The sequence below is a fragment of the Miscanthus floridulus genome, chromosome 4 (genome assembly GCF_019320115.1).
Source record: "Miscanthus floridulus cultivar M001 chromosome 4, ASM1932011v1, whole genome shotgun sequence".
NCBI lineage: Eukaryota > Viridiplantae > Streptophyta > Magnoliopsida > Poales > Poaceae > Miscanthus > Miscanthus floridulus.
The window spans coordinates 86761259-86773041 of record NC_089583.1 but is presented as its reverse complement, the minus strand read 5'-3'; the positions used below and the strand labels follow the sequence as shown (position 1 = coordinate 86773041).

The 11783-nt window shown below is 43.4% G+C and overlaps 1 pseudogene; it reads left to right on the top strand.

Annotated features, from left to right (window-relative positions):
• Window positions 1-4030: 4030 nt before the first annotated feature.
• On the top strand, window positions 4031-8988 carry LOC136548755 (protein argonaute 1B-like; annotated as a pseudogene).
• The last annotated feature ends 2795 nt before the right edge of the window (window positions 8989-11783 follow it).

Genomic DNA, 11783 nt, shown 5'->3' with positions numbered 1-11783 from the left:
GGATTGCCTGAACATCACAGTCAAATGCGCGCTTTAAATCACTCTGAAGAGAGAGGACACCATTAGGCCATGGCATCTTAAGCAATAGGTACGGGTAATACGGTATTGCCATGATTTTTGCTAGTGCTGGGCGCCCGAGGATTGCGTGATATGATGAATCGAAGTCCGCAACTTCAAACTTGATGAACTCTGTACAGTAGTTCGAGGGAGTCCCAAAAGTAACCGGTAGAGTGATTTGTCCAAGTGGCATTGCTGCCTTGCCGGGTACTATGCCATAAAAAGGCGTGGTTGTTGGTGTGATCATCCCGGTGAGTTGTAGTCCCATCTTCCTTAGAGTTTCTGAAAAAATGATGTTGAGTCTGGCTCCTCCGTCGATTAGTACTTTCATAATAGTCATACCAGCAATGGTTGGATCTAGAACTAGTGGGTAATGGCCTATGTTTCCTACGCTCGTCCATTGGTCTTCTCTTGAAAATTGGATTGGATACTCTAACCAATTGAGATATCTTGGTGTAGCAGGTTCTGCTGCCATGATGGTTTGTAACGCTAGCTTTTCTTAATGTTTGCTTCTGGAATCTGGAACCCCAGCAAAGATTACTACCACTGTTCCCCTAGATTTTTTGAATCCCTTATCTTCGTGGTTGTCATCTTCTTTTTTCCGATTGCCTTCTTTGGTATTCTCCTTACTATCTTTCCTTGTGTATCGATCTTTGAAGGTGTAGCAATCTCCGATGGTGTGATTTCCTTTGGGGTGCAAGGGGCAATGCATGTTCTCAATGTCGTCATATCTTCTGGGCTTGGAAAACTTCCTTGATTTGTCAATCACTGCTACGGTGTTGTCTAGTCCACGTTTTCTTTCCTGTTGTCTGTTGTTTTAAGGATTTTGTCTGTCTGGGTTGTCTCTATTGTTTCTATCCAGGAATCTTTCTCGTGTCTTTTCCTCTGCGGTAATCATCTTTTCCACTGTTCGTCTGAATTCTTCATTGTTTCTTGGATTTTCTTTGCAGAAATCTTGAAATTGCCACCTAGCTATGATTCCGTGAGAGAAAGCTTCGATTACTTCTCGTTGTGTGATGTCATGTACTTGAGCTCGTAGTTCGCCAAATCGTCGATAGTAATTTCTAAGACTTTCACCTCCTTTCTGCTTGAGTCCTTTTAACTCTGCGTGGGTGATTGGGTGTGTAATGATACCCGCAAAATTTTCACAAAAAGCTCTTTGCAAGTCCTCCCAATTTCTGATTGATCCTAGATTCAATTTGTCAAACCATTGCAGTGGCATGGTTTCTAGGGCCATGCAAAAGAACAAGGTCTTGATGTCATCGTCTCCTCCAGCCAATTCAATCGATTGCGAGTAAATCCTGAGCCATTGCTTTGGTTTGGTCTTGCCGTCATACTTGGAATGGTTGGATGGCTTGAACTTGTGAGGCAGTCGTATTAAAGCAAGTCTGTTTGCAAAACAGAGAAATCTGTCGTGCATTCTGGCTTCTGTGTATTCTGATTCGGCGCCCTCTTCTTGCCAACTGTTGTCTTGGTAAGAGTAGTTTTGTGTGGCTGTCCTTGTAGGTGCTTTGCTTCTGGCATTTCTTGGTTGTTTGACCCGATTGTTTTGACTATGGTTTCTTTTACTTTCTCTATTGTGACTTCCACTTGGTCCAAGTCTCTTGAAGGCGGACTTCCTTTGATTTTGATCTTCCTGTTCATGAGATGCTGCCCTTCCGTCGTGCGTCCTAAAGACTATTGATCAGAGGAAGTCCCGGAGCTGTTCTTGTTTTTCATTAGGATATGAAGTCACCCTGAGTTCTTCTAGTGCTTCTCAGATCTTATCGTAGGGTGTATTCGCTGCTCGTCCTTCTTTGGCCTCTCACGCTGATCTTCTTCTATTGTACTTGGCTAGGTCTGACTCATATTTGATCCAAGTTTCCTTTCGTTGCTTAGCATGGCGTTGACGTCCTTGCTTCAATTTGTTCTTTCTCTCTCTGGCCTGCCTCTGACTCTTAGTTTCACCATCGTGCCCCTAGATAAATGGTGATATATTGGATTCAGATTCATCTGAAGACCTGACGTCGGGTGCTTCTGGGGGACCAATGGTGATCGAGGACGGCGAATCATGAATACTTCTCTAGCGTGAGTTGTTCTGTCATCAACATTGGTTTTCGTACTATCAGAGTAGTTGATAACTTCAGTAGAGGCTTTTAGGTCATGGATTGAGTCTCCTTCTTGGTAGGGTAGAGTCGTTTTTGTCGTATCGTCGACTAGTTGGGTGCCGCCATCCTCAGGAACGGAACCTGGCCAATGGACGATGCAGTCTTGAGATGTTATAGTTAAGACGAGACCTTCCTGGGCTCCATTCAGCGGCATTCTAAGCACTGGATAGGTGGATCCTTCGGGGCATGTCTGATAAGATGTTGCCATGTTGTGGAGTCCGAACGGAAGAGGACCCGACTTCTTTTTAGTACTCTGAGTGTACTCCGAGTAGTATTCTCGATAGGTTGATATTGTGTTCCGGAGTCCTGTCAAAAAAGAACTCGGTTTTCCGAAAGAACTCGGATAAGACTCTATCTCGGAAGTGGAACCTGAGTTTGAATTGGATGCGTGAAGTCGCGAAATCTGAGTTGGATTGGACATTATGAGCTGCGCGAATCTTTCGGCAAGCTGATTTGTCGTTGTTGCCGAAATGGAAAAAACCTGATAATGATCTGAATCTTCGAGGAGACGACCTTGGAGCTTGCCATCGTCGCCTACCTTGCAGACCCATGAACCGAAGATGAAGGTTGATCCCTTTGAGAAGATCATGTTATCGAAGTCCATCGAGCCCTCAGATGCAAAGTCGTCGAAAGCCCCTACCTGGCGTGCCAGCTGTCGATGTTTGACCATCGATAGCCTGCTAAGGGGGTACCTAGGGCAGTATGTTCGGGCTACAGCGTATGCGAAACTCGACGGTTAACGCAAGAGACAGTCGATTTATCCTGGTTCGGACCCTCGATCTTTGATCGAGTAATAGCCCTACGTCTAGTCGGCGTTAGCCTTTGCGTTGGATTAATTGTCAAGTGTTGTGTTGTACAATTGTTCTCTGAACCCCTGATCCAAGGAGCCCTACCCTTCTTTATATAGTCAGGAGGATAGAGTCCTAGTCGGTTTATAATGAGAGTTCCTAGTAGGATTATAGAATAATACTGCTACTAAGAGTACAGGGGAAGAATCCTAATTAGACTAGGTCTTCTTCGTTCCTTGCGGGGTATCCCGTGGGTCCCGTACCGACAATGTGCCACATTGGAACATGGAGTACCATGTATTGTATGAGGACTGCAGAAAAAGTTTGGGGGCAGGAAGAAAAAAACGGTTTGCCGAGTATCTGCGTTTGACGCTCAGTAAAGGAGCCTCTTTGCCGAGTGCCAGGATGGCTGGCACTAGGCAAAGAATTTAAATTTTTATTTTAAAAAAACCATTCTTTGCCGAGTGCCAGGCCGGGTGGCACTTGTCAAATAATTTTAAAAAATTAAAAAAACATTTTGCCGAGTGCCCGAACGGGGGCACTCAGCAAATAATTTTTTTAAAAAAAACATCTTTGGCAGAGTGCCAGGCCAGGTGACACTCGGCAGAGAATTAAAAAAAAATACTTTGTTGAGTGCCAGATCGGGGGCACTCGGCAAAGGGCGGATTTAACCCCGTCGGCCCAGCCGGCCCACACACACCGCACACATGCACACACACGCACACAGGCAGCTGACCGCACCAGCGCTGCCGCCACCGCCGCCCATGCCTGCGCCGCCCCCTATGCCACGCCGCCGGAGGAGTAGGAGATAGAGAGGAGGAGGAAGAAGGAGGAAGAGAAGGAGGAGGAGGAAGGAGGAGGAAGGAGGAGGATGAGGCGCCCTGGCCGTCGTTGCCATGTCCACGGCGCTTCCCCGACGTCGCCTTGTCCACCGGTCCATCTAGAACAGTTCCCAAGCTGCACCAAGCCTCTTATGTCCAGTATCAAGCCCCGGTGGTTTCACCATCCCCATCGGGACCTGGCTCATCCTCACAGCCTATGGCAGAGGGGAGCTCTGGACAAGTCCAGCAACAGTTCTAGCAACTTGCCATTCGTGGTCAGACTTCCATGAGCCAAGAAATTCAAGTGGCACCAGCATCAAGCAAATCGGTCCGATTCCTGTTGCGCCCTGGGATGGGCACTTATGGGGACAGGTGCATTGTGAAGGCAAATCATTTTTTTGCTGAGCTTCCTGACAAAGACCTTCACTAATATGATGCACTAGTAGAGAAACGACCTTTGATCCACTTCGAAATTTGGCTTTAGTCTCGGTATTTTTCACGCCCGGGACTAAAGAAATCTTTAGTCCCAGTTGGTAGCTCCAACCGGGACTAAAGGTCCCTGCCCAACGGCTACTGCGGTAGGCATTTGCTGTAGGGGACCTTTAGTCCCGGTTGGAGCTATCAACCGGGACTAAAGGTTAACGTTTACTCCCGGTTGGTCCCTCCAACCGGGAGTAAAAGTCTACTCCTGACTGGAGGCTCCGTCTGGGATTAGAAAGGGACTTTTAGTCCCGGTTGGTGTCTTCAACCAGGACTAAAGGTCCCATCCTATATACCCCTCCTTCCTCCCCGAGCCCGAGCCACTTCGACCTCAATGTTCTTACTTCATCGTCAGCATCTCTTCTTCCTCATCGCCGGCAATCACAAGATTTCTTTGATTTCTCCATCGATTCTTCGGTTCTAAAGGTTACCAACTTTATACTCTCATGTTTCATCAGTAGCATATCTCATTTTGTGGACTAGATATATGTGGTTTTTTATGGTGGATTTTTTTATTTGTAAGCCATTTAAGCTCAAAATCACTTTAAAGTTTGCATATTTGGATGAAGGAAGGTTAAAGTAGTTATTCAAATCTAGTATTCAGCTTTCATTTCTAGCATGCATAGCACACTTCATGGTTTAGAGATATAGAGAATTTTAGAGTTTTTTTAATTTTATTTGTTTATAAAATGAGAAATTTATATTATATTAAAAATGAGTATAGAGAGTAGATGGCAACTGCTTCTGGGTCCTCGGCCTCTCATCGGGTTCCAAAGCGACTGAGGCCGGACCTCTCTCTCATTGCATGCGGCCAGTGTGAGGAGAAGATTGTGATGGAGTACCGGGTGAGGAAGGAGTGTCCCAACAAGGGCCGTATCTTCTACAAGTGTCCGGATCACAATGTGAATTATTTTGTCGCATTTGATGATTATGGTTAATTTATACTTATTTTCATGATGATTGTGATTAGAGTTCTAATTTTTTATTTTAATTTCAGTGGGATGACACTGGATGTTCAGGCTGGTACTAGGAGGAAGAGTATGTTGAACACGTGCAAAACTCTCTTACACAGATGGCTACGGCGGCTGATGAGGCAGTGATCCTGCGGAAGAAGCCCATAGATGTTGAACAAACGCATGATCTGTCTATTTTAGTTGGGATTGGTCGCGAAATCCTTATGCTGCTGAAGTGCATTTTAGTTTTAGTTTTTTTAGTGGTAGTTGGGATTGTCTATATTGTAGCGAGACTTTCATAAATTAATACCTTGTGTGGTGGCATGCATGTCGTATAATTAACTAATTATGTTCTAGGTTTTAATATTGTATGTATGTCATGTAATGTAGATGAGCCGGCATTGGATATACAATGCTGATCACCACTCCCAAGAGTTCATTGAGGGCGTGCATTCTTTCTTACGTGTGGCCAAGGCAAACAAACGCGATGGTTTCATGTGCTGCCCATGTGCCATATGTAAGAATTTGAAGGAATATGCTAGCTCAAGGAGTCTTCATTCACACTTGTTGAAGTCGGGTTCATATCAAACTATATTTGTTGGACGAAGCACAGAGAAACCGGGGTTGTAATGGAAGAAGGTGAAGAAGAACAATGGGACGATGATGACATTATTGCTGAATATGGTGCCTTCAATGATACTACAATAGGGGAAGCTGGTTATTCTCTACTATTAAAGTGTAGATATATAAAGCTACATGTATATATATAAATGATATATTCTCACACTATATTTTTATATATGCAGATATGAGATGACAGAACTCAGAAAGAGAAAGGATAATGATGTTGGTTTTGTTGATCCAAATGTCGTATTCAAACACCCTAATCCCCCGCCTCAATGAAAAGCTGAACTCGAGAAAAATCTCATGAGGTTCTTAGTGAACCAAAACAAGGACATACTCTTCCCCTACAACTTCAAGTGAGTGTTAAATAATTAATGTCGATCATATGAACATTTGTTCAATTATTTGCTTACTAGCTAAGCTATCTCCCATATATATATATATATATATATATATATATATATATATATATATATATATATATATATGTATATATATATATATGTTGACTCTAGTTAATGTCGATCATATTTGTGTATAAAAATATATGCAGCAATCACTGGATATTGATGGTCATCGACATGGCCAATAGTCGGTTGAGCATCTTAGACTCGTTAAGAAAAGAGCAAACAGAGTACCAAGACATGATAGATATTATCCAAGGGTAATTTGGTCTCTCTAGCAACTATATATACCCCGATCTCTTAACTGCAATAATTATTAAAGGCCAAATTAATTTTTTATTTTATTGGGCGTAATATTTGGAAAAGTTTCATTAAGGAATACCACATAAAACATTGCAAAGCGCCACCGGATGTAATCGCACACAAAGTAAGTACTAGCTATATATATATATATATATATATATATATATATATATATATATATATATATAATTCAATTAACACCATGCATGCTTTCAATTCACCAGATCTTTTTTCTCGTAAAAGTGGGTTCTGAGGCAAGAACAGGGAAACAACTACTGCGGATACTATGTTTGTGAGTTCATCATGGCGTACGTAAAAAGAACTCCTGAAGAGACCCTCAAAGTACGTTATATAAATATATTCATATATTCACAATTTCTTTTATTGCTCATATATATAAGTAATCACGCGACCAACACACACACACACACACACACACACACACACATATATATATATATATATATATATATATATATATATATATATATATATATATATATTTCCTTTAACTTTTATTGAAGACTCTATGGTTGAAGGAAAAAGTCATACGACGTGACCAACTAAAAGCAATTCAAGAGACCATAGCAGGATTTCTTAATGACCAGGTCTTAAACCCCGCCGGCGAGTTCTACAATGATATGAATGAAACATGGAAGCCAAACCAGATGGAGTAAATTTGTTATCCCAAGGATATGAAAGAATATACAATACAAGCTTTATTTGTAATATATATATATATATATATATATATATATATATATATATATATATATATATATATATATATATATATATATATATATGCATATTATATGTACATAAAATAACGTACAATATATGTATATGCATGTAATATATACGTTAGTTTCATACTTTAGTTTGTACAAAATGTTCAAACATTATAAGCGTATAGAATATGTATATTATTAGCAGCGTAGAATGCGTATTCGAAAACCTATTCGAAAACCAAAATGAATCATCAATTGAAAATAGAAACAGAAAATAAAGAAAAATAAAGAAAACCTTTAGTCCCGGTTGGTAATACCAACCGGGACTAAAGGGCCGGCCCACGTGGCTAGGCCGGGAGACCTCTTTTGTCCCGGTTGGTATTACCAACCGGAACTAAAGGTAGACCTTTAGTCCCGGGCGTGAAACCGGGACTAAAGGAGGGGCCCTTTAGTCTCGGATTCGCGGGACTGAAGGGGTTTCCCAACCGAAAGTACAGCTCGTTTTTGTACTAGTGATGTAAGCTCCTCGTAGGGAATAATTTCATGTCAGTTTTTTTATGTTGTTATTTCTGTTCACCAATCGTTTGTCATCAGGTATCTATAACACCTGAGGTTACTTCACGTGGCGTTAATCGTGCTGTCATGGGAGAGCTTGTAACGCTATATAGAAACTCCCATTTGGGTGGGCGTCTACCTGCGTACGATGGAAGAAAGAGCCTTTATACCGCTGGACCATTGCCATTTACTTCTATGACATTTGAAATTACCTTGCAAGATGAGGAAGATATAGTCTTGGCGGTGGCTATGCTGTGTCTGTATTTAGAACATATGCAACATTTCATGCTGACTGCTGTAATCCTTTCTGTTCAAGGCGCGAGAGAGTATTTAGGGTGGTGATCAAATTTGCGGCCCGTGCTGATCTCCACCATCTGGCTATGTTTCTAGCTGGACGGCAAGCAGATGCTCCTCAAGAAGCTCTTCAAGTGCTTGACATTGTACTACGTGAATTGCCTACTGCGAGGTGATCTTGAGCTAATTAATTGTATTTATTAGTTACTTTTTCAATGGCAAAAGTCAAAGTCTTCATTGCCTTACATTTTTCTTGTGCAGGTATTCTCCTGTTGGTAGGTCATTTTATTCTCCCAACTTAGGGAGACGCCAGCAACTTGGTGAGGGTTTGGAAAGTTGACGCGGTTTTTACCAAAGCATAAGGCCGACACAAATGGGCCTTTCACTGAATATTGGTTAGATACTGTCACTTCAACCTTTTTGTTTCATTGTTTATCTTTCAGTTGCCACAGATGATCCATGGCGTATTGTAACTAAATTCTAATTCTATGGACTCCCAGTGTAGTTTATGGAATCAGTATTGGTCTTTTCTTAGCCTTTGATTTGTGCTCTTGCAGATATGTCCTCTACTGCATTTATCGAGCCTCTCCCTGTGATCGATTTTGTTGCTCAGCTTCTTAACAGAGATATCTCAGTTAGACCATTGTCTGATTCTGATAGCGTGAAGGTTTGAATCATTACCTTACCTATTTGATAGCAACTTTAGTTTATGCTAGTTCGTGCTGAGTTACTGTTGTGTTTGTTCCTCTGTAGATCAAAAAAAGCCCTAAGAGGTGTGAAGGTCGAGGTGACTCACAGGGGAAACATGCGTAGAAAATATCGTATTTCTGGTTGTTAATGGTACTTCTATTTGCAATTGTGGTTGTAGATGATGGAGCACTTGGATCACTTGTGAACTTATTTGTGATATATTGTGACACGTGCCGTTTGTGATATATATATATATGTGACGTTTGTGATATATATGTGGTGTTGGTGATATATATGTGTTGTTGATGATATATATGTGATGTTGGTGATGTTTGTTATATATATCTTCTGTTTGTTTGGATGTGATGTAAAAAATAAATAAAAAACGGTTGTTTTCAGTCACTTTGCCGAGTGCAATGGCCATAACACTCGGCAAAGTGACTACTTGGGAACATGCTTTGCCGAGTGCAAATGACATTGCACTCGGCAAACATCACATATTTGCCGAGTGCCACGGGTCAGGCACTCAGCAAAGGTCGCCTGTTTGCTGAGTGTCTTGACAGGACACTCGGCAAATAGGCTACCTTTGCCGAGTGTCTTGCCGGTGGCACTCGGCACAGTGGCCACCTTTGCCGAGTGTCTGAGTCAACGGCGCTCGGTAAAGCAGCGACCTTTGCCGAGTGCTTGACCTTGACACTCGGCAAAGCCGCCGTCATGGCGACTTTTCTTTGCCGAGTGTCAGATTAGCACTCGACAAAAAGCTTTGCCGAGTGCCCGATAAAGTGCACTCGGCAAAGAGGTCTTTGCCGATAAACTGTTTACCGAGCGCCATTTGCCGAGTGTAACACTCGGCAAAGGCTTTGCCGAGTGTATATCGGCATTTGCCGAGTGCCTAAGCCACTCGGCAAAGAAGCTGAATCCGGTAGTGTGCAGACTTATAATGGTCGTGGAGCCCGCCCAGCCTGAATTTAAGGGCACTGGGGTACCCTTCAGATAAACGTATTTTGTTCATTAGGAACCAAGAAACTGTACTAAGTTCTCTAGCTGCATCCTGACATTTCAACCTACAACCAGGCTTCGTCGCTATTAGGGTATTCTATTAAGGCACGACAGCTGCACTATTATGATGACAGAATCACTTGGGGTTTTTAAACTTCTTCATGACTTCATCCGTGCATGTCTCTAGTAATAATGGAGTTTGAAGTGGATTAGGATTCGCAGTAGTCTTCTTTCATACACAGGTGTCTAGAAAGTCTTGCTACCGTGTGCTGCAACACTTGGTATATACATCCACGGTCAAATTGAATCGATGGAGTGAGCACATGTGCTTGGTTAAGAGGGTGGCCACATATATCCTGATAGCCATTAGCACGTTTATTAGGATCAGGTCCCGTCCGGTGTGGTCAAGGCTAAGACCTCGTTAGGTGGTCGCCGTTATTATCCCCCTGATGATGATGAGCCGAACCCTTGTTTGTTCCGTTGCTGAAACAATTATTGCGCGAGCAAACAGGGTGTCGTCGATCGTCGAATGATTTGGTTAGCGTGGTGTGTTTGTGCGTGTCACGCAGCTGCAGCTTGAGGACTACACGAACATGATCCCCGGCCCTGTGGTGCTTCGGCAATCGGCATGTTGAGTACGAGTGGCAATAGCTAGCACTGGTCATTAACAATGGCAAGTGGAAGATTACACCGAGGCCGTAAAGCCGAATAGCGAGTTGCCAACAATGCTAGCCCACCACCACCAGTGTGCAAACGGCAAAAGGGGCTGCTGGAGGAGGAATCGAAGAGGGACTCATCGTCCTTTTTCTATTGCCGTCACGTGTTCCGTTCGCTTGGTTGATAAGTCATTACTGAAAATACTATTGTTCGTTGGCTGAAAAAATATAGCTTATAAGCCAAGCGAATGGAACGCTGGTCGGCCATTGCGCTGCAACTGCCGGCCTTCTAGAGCGTGAGCGGAGGAGCTAGCGCCCTTTTAATTTGAGCATGGTTTTAGTAACTGCGAAGTAGTTCCTGGCCGTGCAAAGCGGGGACAACCACAGTCCACAGGCCGCCTGTTCGCTCGAGGGTACAGGGTACGTACGTGACAAGAAGGCTTTGGGGGCACTTCAGTGTGTGCCCTTGTCTTCTCTTGGCCTAATCAGAATCATGAACATAAGCCGATGATTGATTAAATGATTAGGAGACATAATCAGTGACCAGAAGTATCTAGCCAGCTCCTTTGACCTTTTTGGTACCGCATGCAGGAGCGGTTACGGGCGACCGAATTGGATTATCTCAGTCTCCTCCTTTTGTTAGTTACAGTACTGATCAATCTTGAGGCGCAGTCATAAAGAGTAGCCAGGAGAAGTCATGTCCTGTAGGTAAAGTAGGGCTGCTGACTTGCTGTTTGGTAAAGCACGCTCTATGTCCTGATCTGCATGCAATGGGAAAAAGATAAAGTAAGTTAAGTTTAAGTCATAGAGTGAGATCAATGGAGAGAATGTTAGATTGATCTCAACCAGTTGGCCCAACGGCCCATTGGGCCCTTGATCCGCACCTTGATCGGGGGTGTCCAGCCATTCTCCTGGCTGACGGGCCCCCGTCGTACAGCGCTATAAAGAGGAAGGTGGGGGCCGGGGTGTAAGGTACGAGGTTCACAGCAGTCGCAGGTTCCCCACAGACGTCCTATCCCTGGACCGATCGAGAGGGTACGTTGTAAGCGACGGGAAGCGCCATCGCCTTCGCCGCCGCCACTGGACCGTGCCTCCACGTCGCTGCTACCTCGGCGGCGGCGCTATGGCCTCGACACTACGCTGGATGAGGTACGTCAGCAAGTCCTTTATCTAAGTTTAGTTTTACCCGCTAGATCTGCACCTATATGATCCTATAAATACTATCACCCAACACAAGTGCATTGAAGTGATTCCGATAACATCCAAACAAAGCCTGAGATG